The following is a 13961-nucleotide window of genomic DNA, read 5'->3' as shown; positions in this document are numbered from 1 at the left end:
ATGAGGTCTATAGATTAGATAGTTTTATTGAATCAATACTGACTTCTTAATTTGCATAATTATACTGGGATTGTGCAAGAGAATGCCCTTGTTTTTTGGAAATACACACTGAAGTACTTAGGGGGAAAGGTCATCATGTCTACAGCTTATTCTGAAAGAGAAAAACGTTTTTAAAAAATTATAAATAAATGCAGAGAGTACACAAGCATGCACAAGGTTGGCCTAGGTTGCTAGGAGAAAGAATTGAAATTAACAAGCACTTTTTACATGACTAATCAGAAATTCTGGGAATATGCCTCAAAGCCCTTTATTTGGTGCCTTGTGCCAATTTATGATGTAAGATAAGGTAGCAGCCCACATGGCAGAAAGTCTTGAGTACCGGTGAGTCATTCTCTATGTTTGAGACACCTATAGAACACTCTTCTAACCCAATCAATTTAACTCACCTCAACTTCAATACAACAAGCTCCTCTACCAAAAGTTCTTTCTCTCTCTCTCTTTTTTTTAAGATTTTATTTATGTATTTGAGAGAGAGCTAGAGCACGAGCAGAGGGGGAGAGGTAGAGGGAGAAGCAGACTCCCCACTGAGCAGGGAGCCTGATGTGGGACTTAATCCCAGGACCCTGGGATCATGACCTGAGCTGAAGGCAGACGCTTAACCAACTGAGCCAGCCAGGCACCCAAATTATTTCTTTCTTTAACTCTCATATTCAGATTGAGTTATTGCAGTCACAAATTCCATGCAACTCTCCTGCTTGAGCAATAGAATAATCCATTTACTGAGGGATGGGCTTAATCCAAACAAATTCCAAACACTTATCTTAATATAGGGATAAAATATTTGGGATCTAAAAGTCAAAGCTGATTAAGAAACAGCACAGATAACAGATTGAACCACCACCAACCTCTCTTTGCTTATTATTTATTTGCTCTCTTTGCTCTATTATTTCTATATCACTTGTGGGCAAGAAGCAGCCATATTGAGATACAAATTTTACTTGTTTCTTAAAAAAAAAAGAAAAGAAAAACAAATAGATGGTTTATTCTAAGAATGTACAGGAACTTATATTCTAAACGTCCACAAATACATATTCCAAAGACTCTTATCACCTCAGAACCCTACTACAGCTTCTCTTTAATCTTTTTAAACATCCTGTTACATAAATCGCAGCTGCATCTATAGCAGGAAAAATAATAAGATAATAATTGCTCAAACATCAAAAGCACTTGGGTGGGTCTTACATAGACCTTTAGTCTTCTCTCCCACCAACACCATGTTCTTAATTTTTTTCTTTATTTTACCCACCCACATTAATGTATTTTTTGTTTGTTTCCTTCCCCCTGAGTAATTACTATGAAATTTTGCCAGGTCAGAAACTGTTCCCAGGAAGAGACTCTGAGTTTTAAGAAAGCAGACAAAAAGTACCTGAAGATAAGATGTGGCTCTTTCCAGGCCTGCCCCTCCTTTGATTTGTTTCTCCGTTTGAATGTGATTAATTGGTGGAATTGCACGTCCTCAGTGTGGTATGAGGGAGGGTTCCCTTGCCTGACCTATGCTAGGAATTTCCTATTCACTTTAATGGGAACTTAGAACTGTCCTTACCACCCAGTATACGGTAAGGACCCCACGAATTGTTTTATGAGGGCTGTGAATCTAATATGTGTATTCCTCCAGCAAGTATTTCTTGATCATATGTTTGAGTTAGGAGGAGTTTTAGAAGTCATTTAGCTGTCTACCAACGCCAGCATTTCTTCCATAACTTTCCTGGTAAATGGTCACCAGCCAAGGCTCAGTTATTTATTAAAAAGAGGAGCTCCCCATGGTGTTGGACAGCCCATTTCATTGCTGGACAGTTCTCATCATAACTCTTGCTGCTTGCTGTGGTTCTTTGTGACTTCAGCAGAATATACCTCTCCTCCACATGACAACCCTTCACACATGGGGTGGCTGCTAATTTGTCCTAACTAAGTATTATCACTCATGATGATTTTTTCAGATCACATTGGTTAATGGATAAACATCCAAAAGTTAATAGTAATTAACTCGGGAAGGTAAGATTGTGGTTATTTTTAAAATTTATTGCTTGTATGTAAATTCTAATTTTCACAATAAATATTTACTTTAGTAACTGACAACATTAATTATTTTTATTGGGTTTATTCAAGATGCCAGTCCTGGAATGCATATATAGTTATCCTACAATAACCCTGAGAGAGAGGAACTATAATTGTCCCCATTGTACAGATGAAGAAAGTAAGGCGTAGAGGGATTAAATAATTTGCCATGATCACAAAGTAAGTGACTGAAAAGAAATTGGACCCAAGGTTTGCCTAATTCTTGATCACTCCTCTTATAACAAGAAAATTTTTTTGAGGGGCGGGAGAGATATTTGTTTTTAGCATGGTGTCTAGAAATTGATATAATATGCTAGGTTTGATCTGAACACTGTGATTATTAAATCCTTTGATTTGGACACAGTACAATCTATTAATGTCCCTAAGACTTCATTTGATTTTTTTACCTGTTATATGACTCTTTTTTTTTTTTTTTAAAGATTTTATTTATTTATTTATTTGACAGAGATAGAGACAGCCAGAGAGAGAGGGAACACAAGCAGGGGGAGTGGGAGAGGAAGAAGCAGGCTCATAGCGGAGGAGCCTGACGTGGGGCTCGATCCTGAAACGCCGGGATCACGCCCTGAGCCGAAGGCAGACGCTTAACCGCTGTGCCACCCAGGCGCCCCTGTTATATGACTCTTTAGGAGTTTCAAAAAATCCTTTTGCTCTTATTTTATTTTTTCACCTTGACTCCCTACTTGCCCCTCCTCCTTTGTCACCCCAATAGCTCTCACCCCTCCATAACCATTTTATCAACCTAGTTAACATTTCTCTCCATGCTCCTATACTCATATAGACACATACAAATGCACGCATATTCAGTATAGATTTTCTTTGTAATTTAAGAAGTGACTACATTTTTGCCTCTCACTTTTACTTAAAACAATTTTTTGTATAAAATCTCTTTAAATCACATTCATTCCTATTAATGGATGTTCTAAAATACAGATGTACTATAATTTTTGCTACCATTCCCCTATTGATGGGCATGCATGGTATTTATAATGTGGGTGGGTGTGTATGTGTGTATATGTGTGTGGACATGGAAAACATTGCTTTAATAAATATCCTGGTACATGTATACTCTGATGTTCTTACTTCAATAGTTTTCTTGAAACTAATGGTTTACTTTAGTAGGATAGATTCCCAGAACTGAGGTTGGTGGGTCAAGGGGTATATGTATTTTTAAAGATTTTATTTTTAAGTAATCTCTATACCCACTGTGGGGCTTGAACTCACAACCCTGAGATCAAGAGTTGCAGGCTCTACCAACTGAGCCAGCCAGGCACCCTAAGGGGTATATATGTATTTTTAAATAACAGCTGTTGCCAGATTGCTTTTCAAAAAGCCCGTAACACTTTGTATTTCAATAGCGGCACATGAAAATACTCTTTATCCCACATTCCTGCAGCAACAGGTATTACAGAAGTCATTCTAATAAAACCCCTGTGAAACAAGAGATCAAAGGAAACTACTTAAATCTAATAAAAGTTATGTACTGCAAATCAACAGCAATTACAATCCTAACTGGCAAAATATTAAACTCTTTCATTTAGGGGTGCCTGGGTGGCTCAGTTAGTTAAGTGTCTGCCTTTGGCTCAGATCATGGTCCCGGGGTCCTGGGGTCGAGCCCCGAGTCAGGCTCCCTGCTCAGCAGGGAGTCTCCTTCTCCCTTTCCCTTTGCCCCTCTCCCCCACTCTTGCTCTCTCTCAAGTAAATAAATACAATCTTTTAAAAAAACACAAAACTCTTTCATTTAAAATCAGGAACTACACATTGAGCTTTTAATTAAATATACCTGCCCTGTCTTTTTTTACTCTTAACTTTAAAATTGATGTACAATGTACATATAAAAATGTGGACAAATCATAAGGGCACAGATAATGAATTATTGCAAAATAAACACATCCATATAACCACCATTTAGTTAAAGAAATAGACATTAGCAACACCTCAAAATCCTTCCTCATGCACCCTCCTAATCATTGCCCTCTTCCTCCTTCCTCAAGAGAACCGCAGAATAGCTTTGCCTGGTTTTGAAATATGTAGAAAGAGAATCATGCAGTACACACTCTTTTGTGTGTGTCTGATTTCTTTCTGTCAGCATTACCTTAGTGAGGTTTCTCCATGTAGCAGATATCAGTGGGTCACTCATTTTCGCTGCTGCACAATAATTCGTCGTATGAATAATATACGACAATTAATTACCCATTCTGTTTTTGATGGACTTTCAGGTCCTTTTGAATCTGAAACCTATCATCCAATATATTAGTCATACTCCCAGCTTTGTATCATCAGAAATTTGGATGATCACACTATTTATTTAAGAGAGATTGTGGGTGAGAGAGAGCGCACAACCAGCAGAGGGAGAGGCAGGCTCCCCACTGAGCAGGGAGCCCCATGCAGGGCTCGATCCCAGGACCCCGAGATCATGACCTGAGCTGAGGGCAGATGCTTAACTGACTGAGCTACCCAGGTGCCCCAGTGACCACACCATTTTTGTCTACACAAATCATTGACATTTACCCGTTTGACAGGACCCGGCAGATTTGTGTCAGACAATTAGAGATCTCCCTTCAGGTTAACCTTAATATACTAAAAAATAGTATTGGGCCAAGTTGTTCCATTGGCTAGCACGGTAGCTATCTGTAGTGTCATTTACTGAATAACAAAATTTATTGAAGGTATACTATGTTCTAGGTACTGACTGAGGAGGAAGCAGTGGACCAGGGAGATCAGAGCCACATCCTCAAGGAATTTACATTCTAGTTGATGAGACAAATGTACACGAAAAGCAAATAATTTAGATAATTTCAGCTAAGTGCATGAGGAAAGTGAAACAGGGCAACATGATAGGTTGCGCTGAGGAGGTAGACAGACAACTTGAAAAAAAGCTAGCTGCATGAAGACTGGGAGTAATAACGGCCAGGCAAGAGCAGACGCCAATACAAAGGCCCTGAGGAGGGGATAAGCTTCAAGAAACAGGATGGTTAGTGTATCTAGAGCCAATTGAGAACGGAAGCAAGTGGAGGAGAGGTAGACAGGAGCCAGATCATTTTGCGTTTTGAAGTCCTAAATGTCTAAATGCAATGATGAGATGGATAAGTATACAAAACCCAGATATCCCTTTACGGAAGTGCTCAATGCCCAGGAATGAAGAGTGGGGTCAGCTGACAGCTCTCTCAAGGCAGAAAGCCTTGCTGCCTGAGGACACACCCCCACTTAGAGCAGACCACATCGGTGACTGAGTGAGCGGGGATATAAATGCTCCCTCCTTTTGACCTGGCCCCGGACAATTGTGAGTACAACAGTACTCATTCCAGAGCTCCCTGATGGGTTGGCCCAAGCTTTATTGGGCCTGTATCACTGTTGATTTCTTCCTCTGCCCAATCCTGCTTCCTCTCCTTTCTTCTCAGAGGTGTGAAACCCTGATAAACATCTCAGATCCCAAACTTGGTCTCCACATGTGTGGGAAAACCCAACCTGTTACAAATGGGAAGCCACTGATTTTAGCAAAGGATTTTAAGCAAAGAATTCCAATGGTCTGATTTCCTTTTTAGCTCACTCCAGCTGCTGTACGGAGGATGGATTGTGGGAGGTAAAAGTGAAAGCAGGAGCCCGGGAAAATAGATGACGGTGGCCTCATCTAGGGGGCTCAGAAGGTAGGGGAGAAGTGGGTGGATTCGGGACTGAATTTGGTTATAAAACTGATAACCGTGCTTCTTCCCAAGCACTTTGATCAAATGTCCTGCTGGAAATAAATTTAGTGTGTCTTTGTATTTCTTTAAACTACCTGTCCAGTCATCATTTTGAGAAAGGAAATAGCCACGGGGCGCCTGGCTGGCTCAGTTGGAAGAGCGTGTGACTCTTGATGTCGGGGTTGTGAGTTCAAGTCCCACACTGGGTGTAGAGATTAATTAAATAAATAAAAACCTAAAAAAAAAAAAAAAAAGGAGGGGTGCCTGTGTGGCTCAGTCGGTTAAAGCGTCTGCCTTCTGTTCAGGTCGAGATCCCAGGGTCCTGAGATCAAGTCCCGCATCAGGCTCCCTGCTTAGCGGGGAGTCTGCTTCTCCCTCTCCCTCTGCCGCTCCCCCTGCTTGTGCTCTCTCTCTGTCAAATAAATAAATAAAATCTTAAAAAAAAAAAAAAAAAAAAAAGGAGCTAGCCTGTGTGGTATGGCCCTTAGTTACCTGGATAGTCTCACTCTTGTACTCACCTGTTTACTATTCCAACCATGTCAGCCTTTTCTCCGTTCCTTTAGCGTGCCAAGTTTATTGCTGCCTCATGCATTTTTCACGTGTGGTTTTTGGATCGTCTCTGTAGCACTCCCCTCTCTCTGCCCATCTACATCCTATTCATCCTTCAGGGCTCTGATTACATGCTGCCGCCCGCACAGAGGATTTCTCCAGCATTGCCCCCTCCTGCAGTGAGGCTAGTTCCTCTAATTATGCACTCACACAAATCCCTGTGTCTTCTTTCATAGTACTTATCACAAGTTGTAATTACGCTGTAATTTTTGTTATTATTTGTCTTCCTCAGTGGAGTTCCACAAGGGGCAGGAACATACCTGGTTTTTTTTCTTCTTCATCGTGTCTTGCACAGTAACTAGGACCAAGTAGGTGCACAGTAAATATTTATTCAATGAATGAACTTGCCCTTAGTGGATCCATGTTGGTGCCTAGAGTCAATTCCATTAAGTGCCTTTTTTTTTTTTTTAAGATTTCTTTATTTATTTTAGAGAGAGAGCATGAGTGGGGGTCAGGCTGGGGTGGGGGGCAAAGGGAGAGGGAGATAGAATCTCAAGCAGACTCCATGCTGAGCACAGAGCCTGATGAGGGCTTGATCTCATGACCCTGAGATCATGACCTGAGCCGAAACCAAGAGCTGGATGCTTGACCAACTGCACCACCCAGGTGCCCCAATTCCTCTAAGTGCTCTTAAAACATCTTCAATAATCCATACCTAAATCTTCCAGGGATCACTGAAGATTTTCAGACTATGGTTTTTAGGATCTCATTTTTCTACACACACACACACACACACACACACACACACACACACACAGAGCCACTTTTTTTTTTTTAGTAAAGTTTAGTTATTATATTATATGGAGGTAATTTTAAAGTAGTACCAAATATTTATAATGAAAAAAAAATAATAACCCTGTTTTATTCCCCAGTCTTATTCTCTAGATAGGCAACTACTTTAAACTAAGCAGGTTTGACCGATCTTCTATCTTTAAAAGAAGTCCTTATTCACACATCAATACATCTCATCTTCTGACACTTCTCCCACTGTCAAAATTTTTAGGTTTTCATTTGTGGGTTGTCATCCCACTGGCAATTTCTTTCACCATCTTTCAGTATTTGGGACTAGAAATCTTGCTTTGTTAAAAGTGGGAGAAAAACTCATATTATCTCATCTCAGTGGAACTTTAAATTTCTTACCTGTTTGTTCTTCCCCTTCCAGCATAAAAATTATCTTTCTTTTTAAGATTTTATTTATTTATTTGACAGAGGGAGAGAGAGAGGGGAGGGGGGAGAGAAAGCATAAGCAGGGGGAGCAGCAGGCAGAGGGAGAAGCAGGCTTCCCACTGAGCAAGGAGCCTGATGCAGGACTTGATCCCAGGACCCTGGGATCATGACCTGAGCCAAAGGCAGACACTTAACCAGCTAAGCCACCCAGGCACCCCATCTTTCTTTTTTTCAATGAGATATAATTCACATACTATAAAATTCACCTTTTAAAAAAGGCATCTTTCTTAGGGGCGCCTGGGTGGCTCAGCGGTTAAGCGTCTGCCTTCAGCTCAGGGCGTGATCCCGGCGTTCTGGGATCGAAATAAATAAATAAATAAATAAATAAATAAAATCTTTTAAAAAAATAAAAAAAATTAAAAAAAATAAAGGCATCTTTCTTAAAGAAGATGGAAAGAAAATCAGGCCTTCCCTGGTTTATCAGCAGACATGCTACTGCTTTCTAGAAGCAGTGTCCCCTGCCCCCCCTTAAAGGATGGCTGTGGGTTCCAAAGCCAAGGTAAGGAAGGAGGGCAGTGGTGAAGGTAGAATTTGATGCGGATTGATTCTTTATATAATTTGGAGTGTTATGCTACCCAGGTCCAACTTAAGAGCCTCTTGTGCTCTAGGCATTGCTACCTTTTGAGATCCTTTGTAGTATCCTATATATGTATTCAAATATACAATCACATTCCAAATCAAATATCAAAATTCACTGTAAAAATGTGGACAGAATTTTATGTAATTTTTCTTTTGAAATTATTAAGCTATGAGCAAGTAATGCTTAATATGTGTTTGGTTATCACTTCTCAAAAATTATCATACAATCTTGTGAATTTGTATAGAATGAAATAAAGTTTAACCTTCAAATACTGTTCTTTTTTTTCTTTTGTTAACATAGAGTGTTATCTTAGTTTTAGGTGTACAATATAGTGATTCAACACTGTCACACATCACCGGTGCTCATCACAGCAAGTGCCGTCCTTAATGCCCATCATCTCTTTTCCCCATCCCCACCCACCTCCACTCTATAGTTAACGGTCTGTTTTTGTTGTTGTTGTTGTTTTGGTTTTTTTAGATTTTATTTTTGAGTAATCTCCACACCCAACGTGGGGCTCAAACCCACAACCGTTAGATCAAGAGTCACATGCTCCACTGGCTGAGCCAGTCCAGCTCCCAAGAGTCTGTTTCTTGTTTTGTCTCTTTCTTTCTCTTTAACCCTCAGATACTTTTCAAATGTAAAATACTTCTTTTGAATGTTAATTAAAAAATTAATGACCTTCACATGTTACACGTGTAGACATTTGTTTTATTTATTTCCAGAAAACTGATGGTGCACAAACATTACTTTTGTTTTAGATGGTAGTAGTATTTAAATTATGTGGTAAACAAATCAACCAATCCAGAAAAGTATAAATACAAAAGTCTTTTTTCATACCAGCCATTCCCTTTTTCTAGAGTCTACGAGCAACCACTGTTAAGTGTGTCTTGTATGTCCTTCCAGAAAATGTGCATACATATCCCAGCGTGAAATATATTTATAAAAATACTCAAATAGCATTGCAATATATATATTGTTATACATCATGCTATTTTCTTTTTTTTAAAATATATATTTTTTTAATTTCTTTATTTCAGAGAGAGAGAGAGCACAAGCTGGGGAGACAGGCAGAGGAAGAAGGAGAAGCACACTCCCCACCGAACAGGGAGCCCAATGTGGGGCTCGATCCCAGGACCCCAAGATCAAGACCCAAGCAGAAGGCAGTTGTTTAACTGTCTGAGCCACCCAGGCGCCCCACATCATGCTAATTTCACTTTATAGATAATGTAGGAGTATTTACTTTTTTAAAAAAAGATTTTATTTATTTATTTGAGAGTGAGAGTGGAGAAAGAGTATGAGAGGGGGGAGGGTCAGAGGAAGAAGCAGACTCCCCGTGAGCAGGGAGCCCAATGTGGGGCTTGATCCCTGGACTCCGGGATCATGACCTGAGCCAAAGGCAGGGGCTTAACCAACCGAGCCACCCAGGCGCCCCAGGAGTTTTTTCATATGTATAGATTTATCTCATCATTTTCAAATGTTGCATAACATTCCATAAAATGAACTGCAATGTATTGAGCTAGGTGCTCAAAAACTTTTAAAATAAACATAACTTTTAAAAAATGTTTATCTTTTTTAGGGTAGTGGCATTGTGGGTGACATTTTCTGCCTTTTATGTAGAACTGTATTAATGTCGTTATACTGGTCATGTAATTAAAGTTTTTAAAAAATTTATTAAACATGGGGCTCCTGGGTGGCTCAGTCGGTTGAGCATCCGCCTGCGGCTCAGGTCATGATCCCGGGGTCGTGGGATCAAGGCCTGTGTCAGACTTCCTGCTAGCGGGGAGCCTGCTTCTCCCTCTCCCTCTGCTGTTCCCCCTGCTTGTGATTTCTCTCTCCCTCTCTGTCAAATAAATAAATAAAATCTTTTAAAAAATAAATAAAAAATAAAAAAGTATTAAACAAACAAACAAAACAGAACCATGCCTTAGGGTGTGATTTGCAGTAACAGGTTGAATAGGAAACTCTGGATGTCAGTAAAGACTGAGAAGGGGCATTTGAAGCCGCCTATTCAGGAGTAGATAATGCCCCCTAATTACATTTTCAATAGAGACCAAAACCAAATTATTGGAAGTTAAGAGCCAAAGATAACTGGGAGTGCAGATAATTCGTTAAAGGCGTTTGACAAAGAAGGACTGAAACAGGACAGAACCTTTAGCGGCAAAGCTGGGCAAAGGCTTTATTCCGGGTTGGAAAGACACAGACAAAACAGGCGTCATCTCTGTGTCCTTACTATTTCAATTGCAAGCCTGAAGAAGACCTGATTAACAGTGGAAAGTTGATAGAGGGCTTTTTCACCTTTCCTGTTGTTTTACTTTGAAAAAGGGGAAGACTCTTAACAATAGAGAACAAACTGAGGGTTGATGGAGGGAGGTGGGTGGGGATGGGGTAAGTGGGTGATGGGTATTAAGGAGGGCACTTGAGATGAGCCCTGGGTGTTATACGTAACTGATGAATCACTAAATTCTACTCCTAAAACTATTACACTAACTAGACTAACTAGACAACTAACTAGAATTTAAATAAAAATTGAAACCAAAAAAAAAAAAAAGAAGAAAAAAAGGGAGCTAAGGGTAAGGGTCTTCATAAATTATGCTCTTGAGAGGTCAGTGGCAGGGCATTAGGAAGGGAAGGAAGCCACTTGATTTATATATATTCCTCACATTTCACCCGTAAGCAAAATCTAGTTTGTGTCAAGCTGGCTCTTCTGGAAAATGTGGGGCTGTCAGGAAAATGTATCACATTTAAAATCCTAAAATTAGATTTGCGTTAGTGAGGGCCCCTCAGGGCTTCCCCAGATGGGCATGTGTTTTGAGGATCAGAGTGGGGAGAACAAAATAACCAGAGAAAACAATTATTAGGTTGATGAACAGAAAGACCGGTAGACAAAAGTACTGAGTTTGACCATCTCCTTTTTCCTGTGTATTTCTGGAAGTAATATCCCCATCTTCGCTTTAGTGGAATGATTAACACTCACTGGGGGGAATTTCCTCCTAGTTTGAAGGGAAAGGTGGTACCAGGCTAGTGGAGATATATTTTGGACAAGGCATTGGATCTTTCCACACTTGTCATCACACCGTGTGAACAGCTCTCTCTTCTAATACCCAGAACCTTCTGTGCTGAGGCTGAATCAAGGTCTCTGGATACCCTATGCTGGTGAGGCTGGCTGGGAGGGCAGAAGAGGGAGGGTAAGTGACTTTTCACATTATATCTTTTGTATCTTTTGAATTTTGTATTGTAAACATGTATCATTTGATTTAAAAAAAATATTACGTTGTTGTTTTAAAGACTTGATTAAGGGTGAGAAGGAAAATCGAAGGTTTTGTTCCCTCTGGTTAGTATTGACTCCTGGATTTGCTCCGTGTCATAACCTACTTGCTCTTCTGATTTGCGACTTCATAGTGTTACCTTTTAGTTTAAGAACCACTCCTTGCGAACCACAACCCCATCCCGGGTTATCTAATCTAATCAAAACAGGTCAATTTAAATGTGACATCTCATTTTCTTCCACCCCACTTTTTGTTGGCCATCAGCAAACAAAACATCTTGTTAAACACAGATTATCTACCTCAAGTTTGAGATCAGAGTTACAGTCAGATGCCAGCCCTGCGACTTACTAGCTATGTGACCTTCTGCAGGGCACAGAAAATGTTCTGGGATTCGGTTTCCTCATGTGGGGCTGTGGACGCTGCGCCCACTAGATCAGGGGTCAGAGCGGGTGGGTTTGACTTCTGGTTCTCCCACTTTGTTGCTGTGTGCCCCTGGACCTGTTGCCTGGCCTGTGAGCTTTAGTGTCTCTGAAATGGGGACAAATCTTACTTTTGGGAGTAAGGGAGGTGGCAAAAGTGAGGTAAGAGATGCGAGGTGGCTGGTGTCTAGGACACAGGGTCTCTTGAGCCATATTAGCGTCTCTTTCTTCCTCTTCTCTGTTTTTTAAAATTATTGTTATTTTTTTAAAGATTTTATTTATTTGAGTGAGAGAGAGAGAACAGGAGCAGGGAGGAGGAGCAGGGGGAGAGGGAGAAGCAGACTCCCCACTGAGCAGGGAGATGGATGCAGGACTGGATCCCAAGACCCTGGGATCATGACCTGAGCCGAAGGCAGATGCTTAACCGACTGAGCCACCCAAGCGCCCCTCTGTGCTTTAAAAAAAAAAAAAAAATTATTTCAGATCCGCGGCGTGTTATTCAGATCCCTCGCCTCCCATAGGGCTTTATAAACTGCAAAGCAGAAAGCAGAATATGTGGTTGTTTTTGACCAGGCAGACAGACACAGGGCCCCAGGCTGTGAATTTCTCTGACCTCTCTAAACTGTGCTTGAATTCCAGAGGAGAGCTCTGTTTTTCTAGGTGGAAGTTAGGTAAACTTTTTCAGGAGCACGCGCCAGGCAGCAGGCTGGGGGCTGGGGACTACCCTTCGGAAGTCCTTTCCATCATTTGCAGAAGAGGCTCAACATCCCGGAGCCACCTGGCTCACTGCCTCTGGATGAGAAGCTGCTCAGGCTTTTGAAGTGCCTCTTTTTGTTTTTTGAAATAAAAGTCATTTCTACACCCAACATGGGGCTCCAACTCATGACCCCGAAATCAAGAGTCACACGCTCTACTGACTGAGCCAGCCAGGCGCCCCTTAAAGTACACTATTAAAAACCTATCCGCACACAGAAGACAGACTGATGGGGGTGATGATGTTAATGATGCTTATAATGCTAATAATAGTAATAATAAACCACACCTGCTGTTCACTATGTCTACTGTGCTCTGGGAGAAGTCAGAATGCCTTCAGCCCAGTACTTGATTATTAAAGATTTTATTGCATTTCTATCTCCTCGGAGGTTTTACTCCTACAGGCACATCTAAGTAGGTGTAAAAAGTTCTAAACCGGGGCACCTGGGTGGCTCAGCCAGTTAAGCGTCTGCCTCTAGCTCAGGTCATGATCCCAGGGTCCTGGGATGGAGCCCCGAATCTGGTCCCCCAAGTCTCATGGGGCTTCTGCTCAGTGGGGAGTCTGTTCCTCCCTCTCCCTCTGCCCCTCCCCTCCCCCTGCTTGTGTTCCCTCTCTCGCTGTGTCTCTGTCAAATAAATAAAATCTTTAAAAAAAAAAAAAAAAAGCTCTAAACCAGACACACTAAAAGAAGGGAAGAGAGAAGACAGTTGAGCTAACAATTGGCAATCTTGTCATTTTAACTAGTTTGGACCTGAGCCAGAGGTGCAAGTGGGAGTTTAGAAAAGTCATGAAGACGCTTGGCCCTGTCACTCAGTGGATTTGCAGTCTTTATAAACAAACAATTCTCCTGGGCCTCAGTTTCCCTGTCTTGAGGTGAGGAAAATTGGTGAAATCATATCTAACTCTTTCTAGCTCTAACTTTCCTAGGCCAGATGCTTACACACTCAAATTCTTTTGCGTCAACTAGGTCCTCTTCAGTGGACAAACGGGAGGAGAGAAGGCTTCCCCTTCTGATAGAGCAGCCAGCACGTGCCCGGCACTGTGGGAGGGATCTTGCATACATTAGCATACATTAATGTACAGCCATTACCTCATGGGTCAGCGGTGCTGTATTAATTTGACTAGTGGTCTTCAGAAGGAAGGGGTGGGCACATCCTCCAGTGTTACCATCACAAAATTCTCTCATTTCTATCTTATTCAGAAAACAAGGAAGTAGGTATTCCATAGACAGAAATGGATAGGCGGAAGTATATATACATATAAAATCACTATAAATAGTTTATGCATACA

The 13961-nt window shown here is 41.1% G+C and overlaps 1 long non-coding RNA gene across 7 annotated transcripts in view; it reads left to right on the top strand.

Moving 5' to 3' along the window:
- LOC103669442 overlaps positions 1 to 13961 on the top strand; it is a 57491-nt gene that overhangs the window by 34809 nt on the left and 8721 nt on the right. For 2 of the 7 annotated variants that reach the window (XR_570278.2, XR_570269.2), the window contains exons 5-6: positions 5679 to 5780; positions 9270 to 9284. This is a non-coding gene — a long non-coding RNA (uncharacterized LOC103669442). Of the gene's footprint in view, positions 1 to 5678; positions 5781 to 9269; positions 11418 to 13961 lie in introns of those variants that run through there. The other 5 variants (XR_005834049.1, XR_570265.2, XR_570266.2 and 2 more) reach the window with 5 other exon arrangements.

Source organism: Ursus maritimus, unplaced genomic scaffold (genome assembly GCF_017311325.1).
Source record: "Ursus maritimus isolate PB19 unplaced genomic scaffold, ASM1731132v1 scaffold_12, whole genome shotgun sequence".
In the NCBI taxonomy this organism is placed as follows: domain Eukaryota; kingdom Metazoa; phylum Chordata; class Mammalia; order Carnivora; family Ursidae; genus Ursus; species Ursus maritimus.
The sequence above is the reverse complement of the archived record's forward strand: the minus strand, read 5'-3'. Positions and strand labels throughout refer to the sequence as shown.